The sequence below is a fragment of the Lynx rufus genome, unplaced genomic scaffold, assembly GCF_022079265.1.
Source record: "Lynx rufus isolate CCGP_SWC_20201006 ecotype Redwood Valley unplaced genomic scaffold, mLynRuf1.p SCAF_8, whole genome shotgun sequence".
Classification (NCBI taxonomy): domain Eukaryota; kingdom Metazoa; phylum Chordata; class Mammalia; order Carnivora; family Felidae; genus Lynx; species Lynx rufus.
The window spans coordinates 76,443,318-76,457,878 of record NW_025814896.1 but is presented as its reverse complement, the minus strand read 5'-3'; the positions used below and the strand labels follow the sequence as shown (position 1 = coordinate 76,457,878).

The following is a 14,561-nucleotide window of genomic DNA, read 5'->3' as shown; positions in this document are numbered from 1 at the left end:
TGGATTCACCCTAACAGCACACATAGACGAGTCACTTTAATTCCTGGGCTGGTTTTGGAGAACATGCATCCAAGAATCATCATCTTTTTGTTGCGATAACAAAACACACGGTCAAGGGGGGTCTAAATGGAATTGCATTTTATAGGCATGCAGAGATCGGTATGAAGTAAGACATGCACTCTTTGACCCCTGGAGGCTCTCTCTGACAAATGATGGGGCTACATTTTAAATTACAGGAGATTCCAATTACTGTGAAATTATGGGGCTCTGTGAGCTCCCTCTATGGGCTAATTTAACGTCTGCAAATTATATTTCCTCTTCTTCCTCTTTTTTTTCTTCTTCCCATTTTTCCCCCAACAAAGCCTCTGTGTGGCCTCTGGGATGGGGCGGCCGCCTCAGGGCCCTGAGGTTGTGCTCCTTGGAGCGTGTGCAAGATGGCTGCCCCAAGGCTGTTTGAAGCTGGCGCGTTTGAAGCTGCCGCGCGTGTTTGAAGCTGCGGCATTTGAAGCTGTCGGGCTTGAAGCTGGCGCGTGTGTTTGAAGCTGCGGTATTTGATGTTGCTGAGGACGTTTGTAAATTTGAGACAGACTTTAATATTGTTAGACGGTAGGGGAGTCCTTTTCAACCCCCTTTTCATTTTTTTTTTTACTTGAACTTTTTAAAAAGTTTTATTTAACTTTTTTTTTTCCCCCCACGATTTTAACTACTTATGTCAGCCGAGGAATGCTGTGATTCACAGCCATTATTGTAAGGAGGCTGTTATGTATTTTTAGTGCTGCTGGGACCATAGGAATTCTTGAGTGGCTTTGACTGGATACAACAATGTGGAGAATAATCCCAACTGTGAAAAGTGCTACTGTGGCCACAGAACAGTACAGAATAATTTTGAAACAGGGCAGTCTCCTTGTTGCTTTTAGAAGAAGGCCGAGTGTGCCCGCTGTTGCATTTGCAAGATTGATGAGTGTGGAGGTAGAACAAATGTATGTGAGTAGAAGAAGTTGGGGATGCAGAGGTGTACGAATTAAATTCGCAGTGTTCCAGGAGCTAAGCATTTTGTAGTTTCTTCCTATTATTTCCCCCTCTAATTTCTGTAAGAACCGGGGAGAAAGGTGGATGTTATTATGAAACAATACCGTCAATCCTTTGGACAATACTGTAAAAATGAATGGTGCATTATATGGAGAGCATCTACTTTGAAAATGTGAGAGAGAAGGGAATGAGTATTGCTGCTCTTGGTAAAGGAAAGAAAACAGATGCTTATCCTGCGGTGTGTACATTGGGGTTTGGGACACACTTTGCTTGGAGGAACCCTAGATGTAGAAGTGACAGAGGTGGAGAAAAAATTGGAAGGAGCCATGAGTCATCAGATCCAAAATGGACTAGATGAGAAACGCTTTGGTTTGGATACACATAATTTTCCACCTAATTCCCAGCCTGGCAACATCATGTACTTGCCTGGGGGGTTGATGAAATGACCTGTTCTAATGTTGTCCGCAGTTCTTCCCGGATACATCGTTTGGGATAGAAAGTGCCTTTGATGGGCCTGTCATCAGTTTTTCCCCCCCCTTTGGAAGTACAATGTTCTGTTCTGCTGATGATCATTCTTTTGAAAATTAAGTAATGGTTTCATGACATTAGCTGTTTGACCGCGCTCAAACCTGTTTCTTTACGTGATGGTCATTAATTTTCTTCATTGGGTAGAACTGAAATTCTACTTTTCAGTCATATTTGGATTGTATATCTACCCAGGACTGAGGTGTTTGGTTCAGTATTTTGTTCATGTTAGCAAAGGTCTACAGTTCCTTCAGTTCACAGAAAAATCTATGTATTAAACCCGTATCATTAAAATTGAGTTATTGTCTCTTAATCTGGATGGAACTGGCTTTATTCTAATAAATAATTTAATTGTGTACTTTACCTGTTTAACTAAGAGTAAGGTGTTGTGTCTTGCACACCTTTGGAATGATGAAAGCATTTCCCATGTCTTCATAGAACGGATGATCTTAGACTTTATTTTCTTGCAAATACTTGTGTTTAAGGATTTCCCTTCATTGGTTCAACATTTCCTATTTGGTAGGAGTAGAAATGAGCTAAGTGTTTTCTTTTGTATTGTATAGATGCATTTTCTAGTCCAACTTTTCATTATCAGCTCCTGCAATTGTATTCCTTTGAATCCATGCGTCTTTTCCATTCTAGTAGCTAATCGTCTTTTATAGTGTTGATATTTTACCAAATTGGTATTTTGAACTTCATAAGAACAACATTGATGTCATTCAGCGAGAGCTAAGTTCTTACAGACTCTCAGTCTAATGTACTAATAATCTATTTAACAAGTCATTTTATAAATTATAACATATTAAAAACTAAGTGACATGGGACAGATACAGAAGTAGTGGCTCTGCACATTTGACTCATACTGTTTTGGAACTTTGTTACAAATGTTGATAACTCAAGGAGAGAGGACATGATACACATACAGGAGCTGACAGGTGCATATACCCGTGTATGTATATTTATTTTTTTATTTTTTTATTCTAAAATCTTCCTGACCAGATCAGATTTTTTCATATTCCTCAACTTCTGTGACTCGTTTGATCCATATTATTGCTTTTTAAAGTTTAGACTTTTTGAAAAGATTTTCCTACTCTTCACCATAATTTGGTCTATACAGTCTACTAATTTACATTTGGTGATAAAATAATTGCTTGAGAATAGTTGAACACACATGCTTAAATGAGGACTACATGCATTTGATTATACATTTGTGTAAGCATAGCCAAAGAGAAAGAATAAATGTTGTAAAGCTGTTATATCTTTAATCAGTTTAATCAGTCAGGCTACATGTTCCACATCACTCTTGTTCCTTGCTGGTTTGTGCTAAGAAGTTACTTCTTATTTAACAATTTTTACTGTGATTTTTTCCACATACTTTTTCATGTTCACTCTTTTCATTTTGTTTAATTAAAATAAATTGCAGATAACTTTTCTTTTTAATAGATTTCCACACATATGTGCTTCTTTCAATAAACTCCACAAAATAAAGGCCATTAATCCAAATAATGATTTATCTTCCATGGCTCTGTAGTTCTCTTTTTCTGTCTTTAACTTGAGTGTTTTCTCCTGTGTCTGTTTTCTCTGCCTCCATCAATGTTTTTTTTCCATCCTACCATGATGAAGTTTATAATTTGGCACCTGTGGTAGAGAAATAGTAAGAGTATTCAATCCTGAGCTGGATCCAAGGTGAAATAGCAATTTCTACCACACAGCACTATGACCCATTCTTTGGAACTCTTAGTAACAGTGTCTCTGTTATAGACCCAGGTTAGTGTTTAGCTATTCATCCATAATATCATATGGGCTTATTGATTTGATTTATTAATAGTTATGAGATTTGTTACGACCTCACGTTGGTTTTCCTTTAAATGTTTCATCAGTTATCCTCTTTTTAAGGCAAATACAGATTAGAAATTTACACATAAAATTTCTATTTTTCTTTTGCATTCCTTTTTAAAATCAGCTTTATTGAGGTATTATTTACATACAGTGAAACTTATCTGTTTTAATGCATATTTCAGTGAGTTTTGACAAATGTATATACTGTGTGAGTAGCGTCAGAGTCACCATATTAAACATTTTCATCATTGCAAAAATGTCTCTGCTACCCGTTTGAAGTCAATTTCCTACACTCACCCCCTGATCCCCAGCAACCTCTGATCTTCTTCTTTTTGCTATAGTTTTGTCTTTTTAAGAATTTGGTATCAATGAAATCACAGAGTGTTCTTTTGTGTCCAGCTTCTTTCATTAAGTGTAATGCTTTTAAATTTCATTCATGTTGTTGCATCATTAGTAGATTTTTCTGTGTTATTGCTGAGTAGTATTCTACTGTCTCGATACTCCACAACTTGTTTATCCATTTACCATTTGATGATCTTTTCTGTTCTTTCCAATTTGGGTGATTATGAATAAAGATGCTAGAAACATTTACATACTTTTTGTATGTGTGAGCCTAAGTTTTAATTTATCTTGGGTAAATATCTAGGGGTGGGATTGCTGAGTCATGTGGTACACATATGTTGAATTTTATAAAAAGAATATTAAAATTTTTTCCAGAGTGGATGAACTATTTTGCATTTCCACCAGCAATGCACAAGAGTTCCAATTATACATCATCATCACCAACACTTGGTGTTGTTAGTCTTTTTAATTTTAGCCATTATAATGAGTCGAGTATATATTTCTTGTCAATATTTTTTTCAATTGCAATAATTTACTTCTGTTTTACCAACTTTATTAGTATTACAATATCCACTTGATTGCATTATGCTTTTATTTTTTTCACGTGTTATATGCTTTATACACTTGTTCTTTTGAAGGCTATAAATATATTTTATTTCTTACTTTTTTTTAGTACTTAATAAGGTAAAGGATCTAAAATCCAAATACACATATAAGCAGACCAGAGTCTTGAGCAAGCATGTTAAATAGTTGATTTTTGTCTTTATTTTTTGAGAACGAGGAATACAATATTTGAAGAAGGTTATGTCTGACTTAAGACCCTGGGTATTTTTGGTGTCTATTTACTAGCACAGAAATTATAAATAGGATTGCATAGTTCAAAAATACTAGAACCTGATTTTTCAATAACTTAAATTTCTCAATAAATTTCCACACATCTTCAACAACTGAAAGATTCCTATACAACTCAGCCCTGCCATTTCCTAAAATGGCTCTGTTTTTATTCTGTGCCTCATTAGACAGCTTAGAGAACAGTGTACCATTGCCCGTTAAAGAAGCCACTTTTATTTAATCCAGTACCTACTAACATTTGTCAGAATTGGTGATTTTGTAACCTTTTTTTTTTTATAGCACTAACTGTTCTCAGATCTCCAGCTTTGTTCCCTGGATGTTAAAAAGACACATGGTCACTTTGTTAAAATCTTTCTTTAAAAATCCAGTGTAAATGAGAATCATCATCATCTCTATCACCCTATTCTTTTCCATCTAACAGTGTTTCATTTCAATATGTGTTGGAACTCTGATTTTTCTCACTAAAGCTCAGTTACTAGTTCAGGATTATTACTTGGCTAAGTAAGATTTCTTTCACTAAAAAGTTTATATAGCAATCAAAATTGAATGCTAATGAGTTGCATAGCTGTGAATTCCCTTTTCTCAAAGAACCATACCTTAGGAGTCAACCCTTATTTCAGAAAATGTTTGTAAGATGATCTTTAAACCTTGGTTAAAATATATTCATTCTCTCATGTTATTTTGCTGAGTTCTGTGTTTGAAGGCAAATAGGATTTCTATACAAACTTCCCAGTTTTTTCAGATCATACTTAAGCAATATGATACTACAAAGTGATACTACAAGTTCAGTTGCTGCTGGAATCATTAATTAATCCAACATCTTGGGAAATTCATTCTTAGTTCACTGAAGGGCTTCCTGTTGATGGGAGGTATTTTTCCATGTCACATTTTCTCATCTTTGTTGATTTTAAATCTGGTATTTTAGTAACTAGAGACATTGAGGATGTTTGCAGGTAATAGATTGAATAACAAAGCTAGAGAATTGTGGATATTTTTGGTTACTTTTTACTAACGGTTTTACAAATCAATTTCATTTTTCACTATCTGTGTTCAGTTAATAATTTTAACCCAGGCTGTTACATTTTTTCCTTAGAAATACTGTGAAAACGTAAGGGACTGGGATTTTTTTTTGACATTTGGAAGAAAAAAATTGATGATAAAACAATATCAGAAGCAATTCAAGTTACAATTTTACAGGATTCACTGTACTGAAAATAAAGGAACACACTTTACAAAGATTTTCTTTTAAAAGTGGTTTAGTATGAAAATTCAGTGGTCATTTCTTAGTTTTAATCAATATTCCATACTCTAAAAACATCTGGGTTTTGTAGGTGAACTAGCTGGCTTAAAAACTGACTTAAACACTTCTTCAAACCTGATGTTTATTTATTCCTTCAGATCCTTTGCATTTTGATTTCAGGCTGATTGAGAAAATCCCTAGTACCTGTTCTTAGGTCATCATTCAGTATATCTAATAAATCACCAAGTGCACAAATCTTTATGCTGGATTTATTATTTTTTTTCTGGAAAGTCAGACTGTGTTTTCTAAGGAACATGTACTGTGTGGATTTTTCTGGTGTCTAAATCCCAGCAACTAGGGGTAATTCTGAGTATTTGCTTATGCCCAAATCCCTAAAGAATTCTTGTATCTTACTCTTCCATAATGGATATCTTCTTAGTCCAGCCTAAATCCTCCCTGGCAATTTGCATCACAGGAACCCCCACATCTGTTGTATAGTAGGGTTGAATCCAAGGGAATTAAGCTCTCCCCTTAGGAGCTATTGCTGTCATTCATGCTACACAGAGGGGGGGCATTCCTGCCTTCTCTCTAACTCCAACCCCATTGCCTGGCCAGGAGAATTATTCTTAATAGTGTCTGATCCAGAAAATTAATTAACTATTTTAATACACAGTGCTTTTTAAATGTGATTTGGAACACTATGGCATCATCTAAATTTAAATCTAAATCTTTCAGTAGGAATTTTAATATGGGTGTTGTCTGATGATTTTTGATGAGATGAATTTTGAATTTTATTTTGAAATTATCTCTTATTTTAAGGAAAGGAATCTGTGGGAGAATCTGTATTTACTTCTTTTGCTGATTACAGATATTTGTCATACTATACTTTTGATTATTTATTTGCCATGTTCTACTCTGGATTACTTCATCATTGTCCTTGTGAAAAGTTTATAGCTTATTTCTTCCAAATTATGTGTGTCAGAATTGATTTTAAAGTAACTTTTTAGAATAATTTTTTTGAGTGAACTGCTTTCATGCTAAGAAGTTAGAAAAATATATATATCGAAATGTCCCATTTAAGATACAATGAAAATACAAAATATCTTGATATATCATTAGCAAGAAAAAGCATGTGGGAACTGGATAATGAAAATGGTAAAAGTTTGCTGAGACCTAAGAGACAATTTTATCAACTGAAGATGAAATATATTAAATGTTGCCTGTTCTTCCCATAATAATTCATAGAACTGCTATTACTTAATAAAACCACAGTGAGTTTTCTTTTTTTAATTTGCCATAGTAAGTCTAATATTTATCTCTTAATGAGCAGGGGCAAATAGCCAATACAATTGTCTTATAAATTATAAAGCTAGAATACTCATGACAGTGTCATTTTGACAAAACAATGGAAAAGAAGGAATATCAGGACGGATTCAAATATGTAAAACTTTATTGTGTTGGTATTATAAATGAATGGAGGAAGGTTGGATAGTTAAGAGGTGACCCAGGGACAATTGCTTAACACATATGGGGATAAAATAAATTAGATCCAGCTTCACCTCGTATCATATGTCAGTATAAATTCCATATGAGTTAAAGAGATAAATGTAAAATAAAAATATGAGATCTCTGGAAATTATAAAAAATAGAGTTGACTGGCTAATTTAGTAATGAGGAGTTTTAAGCATATAAATAATTTTAAAAATCACAAGGGAAAATCCATAGATTTGACTACATGAAAAATTAATAATTTTTGAATCACAAAAACCAATACCTGGTAAAAAAAATAAATAAATAACCTAAAAATACTATTAGCAGCAACTATTTCAGGTGCTTTTCACCTTTATGGACATAGAACTTGAAGGGGAGCAGATTTTGTCACCCCAAAATATGCCACTTTGGCATGACAATTATTTTGAGTGAAAGGCAATCAATCAAAACTCAGCAGGTGCAGGAAAAGCTCTTTACTTCCTTATTCAACTACTTAAACTTTCATTGGAAGGATGCCTGTACCAGGAAGAAAGCTAGTACCAGAGATCCCTTTCTACCTAGGAAGCTTATCTACAACAGGGCAACTTCTGCTTTCCAAACTTCTCCTCTTATCTTTCTATAAAAGTTCTTTCTCCCCTCTGTGTCCCCAGATCCCTACCCCTTTCCTTAGTCCAGGATGTTATATATACCTCAATTAGCTGGCAGCTTCTAGAGTCTTATATTTATAGGGATTCTGTACATATGTAATTTTGTTTGTTTTTCTCCTGTTAATATGTCTTACATCAATTTAGTTATTAGACAAACTGAAGAACCTAGAAGGGAAGAAAGGAATATTGATTTTTCCACTATAGACTCTTAAGTTAATAAATAAAATTCAAATTGGAAAATGAACCAAGAACAAGTTTTAGATGAGTCATAAAAGAAGAAATTTTAACATAGTTAAAAAAAGTTAGCTTAACTGGAAATCAAAATTATGCACCCATTAATACACCACTCAGAATTAACCAAAATATTTTGGTGAATATTCTTCTAGTCTTTGTGATCTATCATATCGCTATCTACCCGTTAGCTGATTTATTGATTTATCTATCCATATATCTACTATCCTGTATCTAACTTTCCATCAATTTAGCCCTATCCACTCATACATAAATGTGACATGTACTTGATAAACATATTTTTCTAAAAGGGATTATACGGGACACATTGCTTCTAGCTTTTTTCCATTTATTTTTAATATCTCACCATGTTGTTATATTTTCTTCTGCAACATATTCAATCTTTGTTAATATTACAGTGTGTGGATATACCATGACTTACTTGACCACGTTCTCCTACTGGGTATTTACGTTGTTAATGGTTTTTCAGAAGAGATTGCTGAACATCATTGCACACATCAGATTATTTCCTAAGGGTAAATTTGAAAGGTTGGATTTGCAATATGCAAATATTTCAGGCTTTTGTTGCATGTTCCCAAGCTGTTCCTCAGAAAGATTTGAACTTTTACCTTTCCACCAGCAGTGCATCAGAGCAATTATTTCTCAAACTCTTGGAAGCATTAATATAGTTAACATTTTATGTAAGTTAAATAGATTGGCAATATCTTATTATTCTTTCACTTTGCATTTTTGTTTACTAAAGTGATAAACTTTTTTATGTGTTTATGGCCATTTTCTTCTTTTGTGAAATTTCTAATCATGTCATTTTTACCCATTTTCTATTGGCAGTAATCTCAGTATTGATTTTTTAAACAATTTTTTAAGTTTATTTATTTATTTTGAGAGAGAGGGAGAGAAAACATGGGAGCAAAGGAGGGGCAGAGAGACAGGGAGAGAGGGAGAATCCCAAGCAAGTTCTGCACTGTTAGCACAGAGCCTGATGTGGGGCTTAACCAATAAACCACAAGATCATGACCAGAGCTGAAACCAGGAGTCATTTGCTTGACCAACTGAGCCACCCAGGCACCCCAGTATTGATTTGTTTTACATTTGTACTCAAATTAAAAAATTAAAAATAAGTAGAAACTTAAAAAAAAATAAAAGTTATGTTGATATTTGGGGTAAATATGCCTTGAGTTATGTAGGTGTTTTTTAATATACAGAAGTTTTTTAAAAAGTTCAATCAAATCTGTCAATTTTTTTCTGTATAATTTCCACTTTCAGTGATGTGATTATGAACTCCTAGCAGATATCAGATCATATTAACTTAACTAAAATGAAAGAATATTTTGATTCATCTATTCCATTTTTCTGCAAGTTTATAGTTGAATCTTTCATTATGGAAAGCATGATGAATGGAATATTTTATCATAAAGCCTTAACGGAAAACTTGGGACCACTTGATTTTTAATTAAAATGAATTCTGTGGAAAGATTATATTATAAATATGACTTCCCAGTGACTTCTCTTAGTACTAAAAATTGGGCTTATTGGAAGGGTTGAATTATACTAAGATCTTACGGAAGTTAGATATAATTATTTTTAATGCTAACGTTTCTGTGCATAGAATCTTTTGTGTATACAATTATTCTGGGTTTGAATAAGTAACAACTCCCCTGGGTTTTTGTTTTGGGAGGTAATTTTGTTCCTGAACATTTAAATTTGGAAGGTTTAATTTATCCTGAAGATTCTGCTTTGATTTTAGAGGAGCAGATCTATATTGGTCAGGTGAGAAAAATCTCAGGAGCTGAAGGAAGGGGAGCTAAGTGATCGGTACTGAATAAGAAAACTGAGAGCATATTATTACTGCTATGGATTAAAAGGTCTTATTTGGGTTCCTGGACCCAATTCCAACGTATGTGTGAGGGCATCCAGCACAACACCAAGCAGTCTTTAGAAACCAGCAGGGTATCTGAGAATTCAACTGAATTCTGACATTAATTACCCGTAGATAGCACCATATTCCACAGGTTGAGGGCTCAGTCCTGTGCAGTACCGTCCTCCCCAACCCCACCCCTGCTCCAAACCACCACTTCAGACTCTAGTCTCCAGTCACAAGCCCAGGCTGTTGCAGGAGCAGAGAGAAGATCCCAGATGGCTCTGAGCAGCCCCACCACCACCACCGGCAGAGTTACACAACCCAGTAGGAGCCACAGATGCCAGAGCAAGCCCCAGTTACCTTCACCGTGACCATGAGCAGGGAGGAGGACACCCAGCAGCGCCTGTTGCCCTGCCCTCAGGAGCTGCAGACCCCAAGCCCAGCACCTCTTCCTCAGAGTGGTGTGGGGGGTGGAGTCCAGGGAGCCTCATTTTGGGTGGTGCCTGCCAACTGAGATAAAAAAGGCATTGCAAGGAAGATCTTGGGAATAGTTAAATGGTTCAATGTAAGAAACGGATATGGTTTCATGAACAGAAATGACACCAAAGAAGATATATATTTGTATACCAGACTTCCGCAAAGAAGAATAACCCCAGGAAGTACCTTCTCAGTGATGAGGGACCCTAAGGCAAGCTGGGGGCCAAGCACAAGCCAGCATTACCACCCCTGCCCCCACCCTGAGGTGGGAAATGTGTGACATTCCTCAGGTACTCCTGGCTGCCCAAAGACAAAGGAAAGGACAGAAAACAAATGGTTAAACTGATAGAGTAGTAAATTATAAGAAAAAGGCAATCTTATCAATAGTCTAATCTCCAAAAACCTATAGACTCAGTTTCCTGGAGTGCCAACATCACCCTCCCCTCCATAGTGATGTGGGGAACAAAGGCAGAAGAAAATGGCAGATAAAATTGAATTTCCTTATAGCCTGTAGCCCATTGACAAATACTTGAGGCAGGCAGAGTTCTCCAGGAACTCCCTACTGTCTTAATGTTAATGCTTTGTTGGAGAAAAAAACAGCCTTAGTTTGACAATAGCTAGGCCTCCAGTAATCTGTGAATCTTTAGCATATGAAAATATCTTTGTAAACTTCCCTTTTGACTTTACCTCCTCTGGCCCTGTAGTATATAATGAGCCACTCTTCACAATCTCAGTTAAGCTCTTCCTGCCCACGGTCCTGTCCCTGTACTTTAATAAAATCACCCCTTTTGCACCAGAGACGTCTTCAGAAATTCTTTCTTGGCCATCAGCTCCAAACCCCATGAACCCCATCATCACCCCAAAACCTCACCATCAACATAGGAGACGGAGAGACTATAGAGTTTGATGTTGTTGAGGGAGAAAAGGGTGCGGATACAGCAAATGTGACAGGACCTGGAGGAGCTCCAGGGCAAGGCAGGAAATACTCAATAGACCATAACCTTTAAGATGCTCTCCATGTGGCAGGGGTCCTCCACAAAATTCCCAGGAGAATTTAGCAGAATAGGGAGAGTGGGGAGAAGAACATGAGACAGGAGAATGCTCCTGAAGGCTAGGCCCAACAGCGTTGCCCTGCTGCAGGCAAGGGTTCCCAGTTTACTACCATACAGAGACCCTGTGCACTTCAACCCACCACAGTATCCCAACTCTCCTGTGGAGGGAAGGGTGATGGAGAGAGCTGACAAACAGAGTGCAGGGGAACAAGGTGGACCAATGATACAGAATATGTATCAGGCTACAGACCACGATCCTGCAGGGGTCCTCCACACTAAGGACAGCTAGAGAGGACAGCAATGAAGAAAATAAGGAAAATCAAGGGCATGAGACCCAAGGTCAGCAGCCACCTCAACACAGGCACCTCCAAACTTCAGTTCCCAACACGGACACCCAGAAAACCCTAAATAACAAGACGGTAGAGACAAAAGTATCTGATCCAGCAGATGAAAATTCGTCCCCTTTGGAGGCTGAGCAGGGCCCAGCTGAGTAAATGTGGGCTTACCACCATCCGGTTTAGTCATCCAACAAGAATTGAATATGAAAATCCAACAACAAATGAACAAAAGATTGGAGCTGAAGACCATGGCTTGCTTTTTGCCCAATGACTACATTAATAGAACTATCTGCATTATCTATGCAGCATGGGGTTTTTATTATTTTTACCTAAGGACATCTGTCTTTTTGGTAATGACAAAAATTTTTTTGTTTTTAAATAGAAAGCCTGTTTTTTTCTCAATACACCTCTAAAGATTTTTAAATTGTTCCATATGTGGTCAAGCTGAGATTTTTTCAGAACCTCATTTTTAATTTCTTTTTTTTAAGCTGCTGCACTGATTTTTTTAATGTTTATTTATTTATTTTGAGAGAGAGAGAGAGAGAGAGAGAGAGAGAGAATGAAGGTAGAGAAGCAGAGAGAAGGGGAGAGAAAGAGAGAGAGAATCCCAAGCAGGCTCACATTGTTAGAGCAGAGCCTAGATGCGGGGCTGAAACTCACAAACCATGAAATCATGACCTGAGCGAAATCAAGAGTCTGATGCTTAACCAGCCGAGCCACCAGGCACCCCTCATTTTTAATTTCTAATAAAAGTTTGCAACTTGATTTTTTTCAAAAAAGTCAACAAAGGGCAAGTGCCTGTTAGTAATGATCTTAAATATTACTGAATAATAATAATAATAATAATATTAATAAATTTCCTAGGGCAGCTCACAGAACTCAGGAAACCCATTTACTAATTATATTATTGCTGATTTATCATAAAAGGATGTATGTAACTCAGAAACAGCCCCATAGAAGAGATGTGTAGGCAAGGGCACAGAGCTTCTATACCCTTTCCATGCCTCCAAGTGTCCCTTTTTCCCAGCACCACCATTTGCACATCAACCCTGAAGCTCTATGAATTCTGTCCATTGGGTTTTTATGGAGGCCTTATTACATAAGAATGATTGATTAACTCATTGGCCATTGGCAAATGATTTAACTTCCAGCTTCTCTCCCCTCCCAAGAGGTCAGCAGGGACAAGACTAAAAGTTCCAACCCTCTATGACAAGGTTGGTGTCTCTGGTGACCATCCCCACCCATCCTTAGGTAATGTAGGGGTTTTCCTAAAGTCGCCTTGTTAACATGACAAATGACACCTTTATGGCACTCAGCACTTAGGAAATGCCAAGAGTTGTAGGAGCCTCTGCTGGAAATGGGGACAAGGACCAAAAATATACATTTCTTATAAATCTCAATATCATAGAAGTTTACTCCTATTATTGGGGAATTTACAACGTAAAGTTATCATAATCAATAGGTTAGTGAGGAAGCACAGTCAGTATGCTTGGATTGTTTTTTTTCTAAACTATACAATTCTTCCCCTCCATTTTACTGGACATTTGTGAATTACTAGCCAGCCTCATGTGTGTTTGCTTTTAAAAGAGTATGAGTATCAATGTTCTAGCACTGAAAGCAGTGCATTTTTATTGCCTGGATCCTTTTAAAAATGCAGATTAGATTCAGTAGATTTTGTTTAAGGCCTGAGATTCTGCATTTCTGTCAAGTCTCCAGGTGACATCACTGTTCTGGTTCACGGTCTCCTCTTGAGTAGCAAAGGTTGAGAAATCTGGATTGATTCTTCTGGTTCTGTATAAATAGAGTAGTAGGCAAATGCATGAAATAGTAAAATTTCAATACAGTGCATAGTTGAACACTTTGAGGATCAAGTGAAGTCCATTATCTTGATTTTAAAGGATCATGATAACTTGTAGGTTTCAATTAGATGATGGCAGCTGTTTTCTGGAGAAACAGGTGGGACAGACATAATGGGGCTGGTTTGAGTAATAAGGTCTTCTTTTTTCCTTTCAACTTCATTGAGATATAGTTCACATACAATGCATATAAGTATTTCTTGAGCCTTACATGGATATAAATTCTTAGCCATCCAGTGTTAGAAATAACCAGCATTAATAAGGAAACATTCTGAGCCACTACCAACTATATGGAACTAAACAATGTTTTTTTTCTTTTTTTGCTACTGATCTGCTTCCCCCGATGGGAGTTAGCAAGAAATAGCACTATGCATTCCTAAGCACACCTTTTCTTGGCTTCCCTTCAAAGGAGGAAGTGAGTATAAGGTTGGCTCTGAGCTTTTCTGGAACCCTTCACGTGGGGTTGGTAACACAACACATCCAAAAGAACCTGGTAAGTCAGATCAAGGATTTGTGCTGAAAAGCAAGGGGCAAGCAGAAGGATGACAGGAGCCAGAGCTGGAGGCTATGGGTGGGGATGGATCACCCAACAGATGGCCAAGGTCCATGAAAGCAAGAGCATGTGCCAAAGCTGCAGTGGGTAGACTGCAGACAAAATTTAGACCTTCAAGACTGACTTGTATTCATCGTTTGGGCACATGTGTGTTTTTTTCCTGATTATAACAATAAATCATGTTCCATGTAGAAAATATGGAAATAGAAA

General features: G+C 36.6%; 1 pseudogene; it reads left to right on the top strand.

Annotated features, from left to right (window-relative positions):
* Window positions 1-381: 381 nt before the first annotated feature.
* On the top strand, window positions 382-12,098 carry LOC124503913 (Y-box-binding protein 1-like; annotated as a pseudogene).
* Window positions 12,099-14,561: the final 2,463 nt, after the last annotated feature.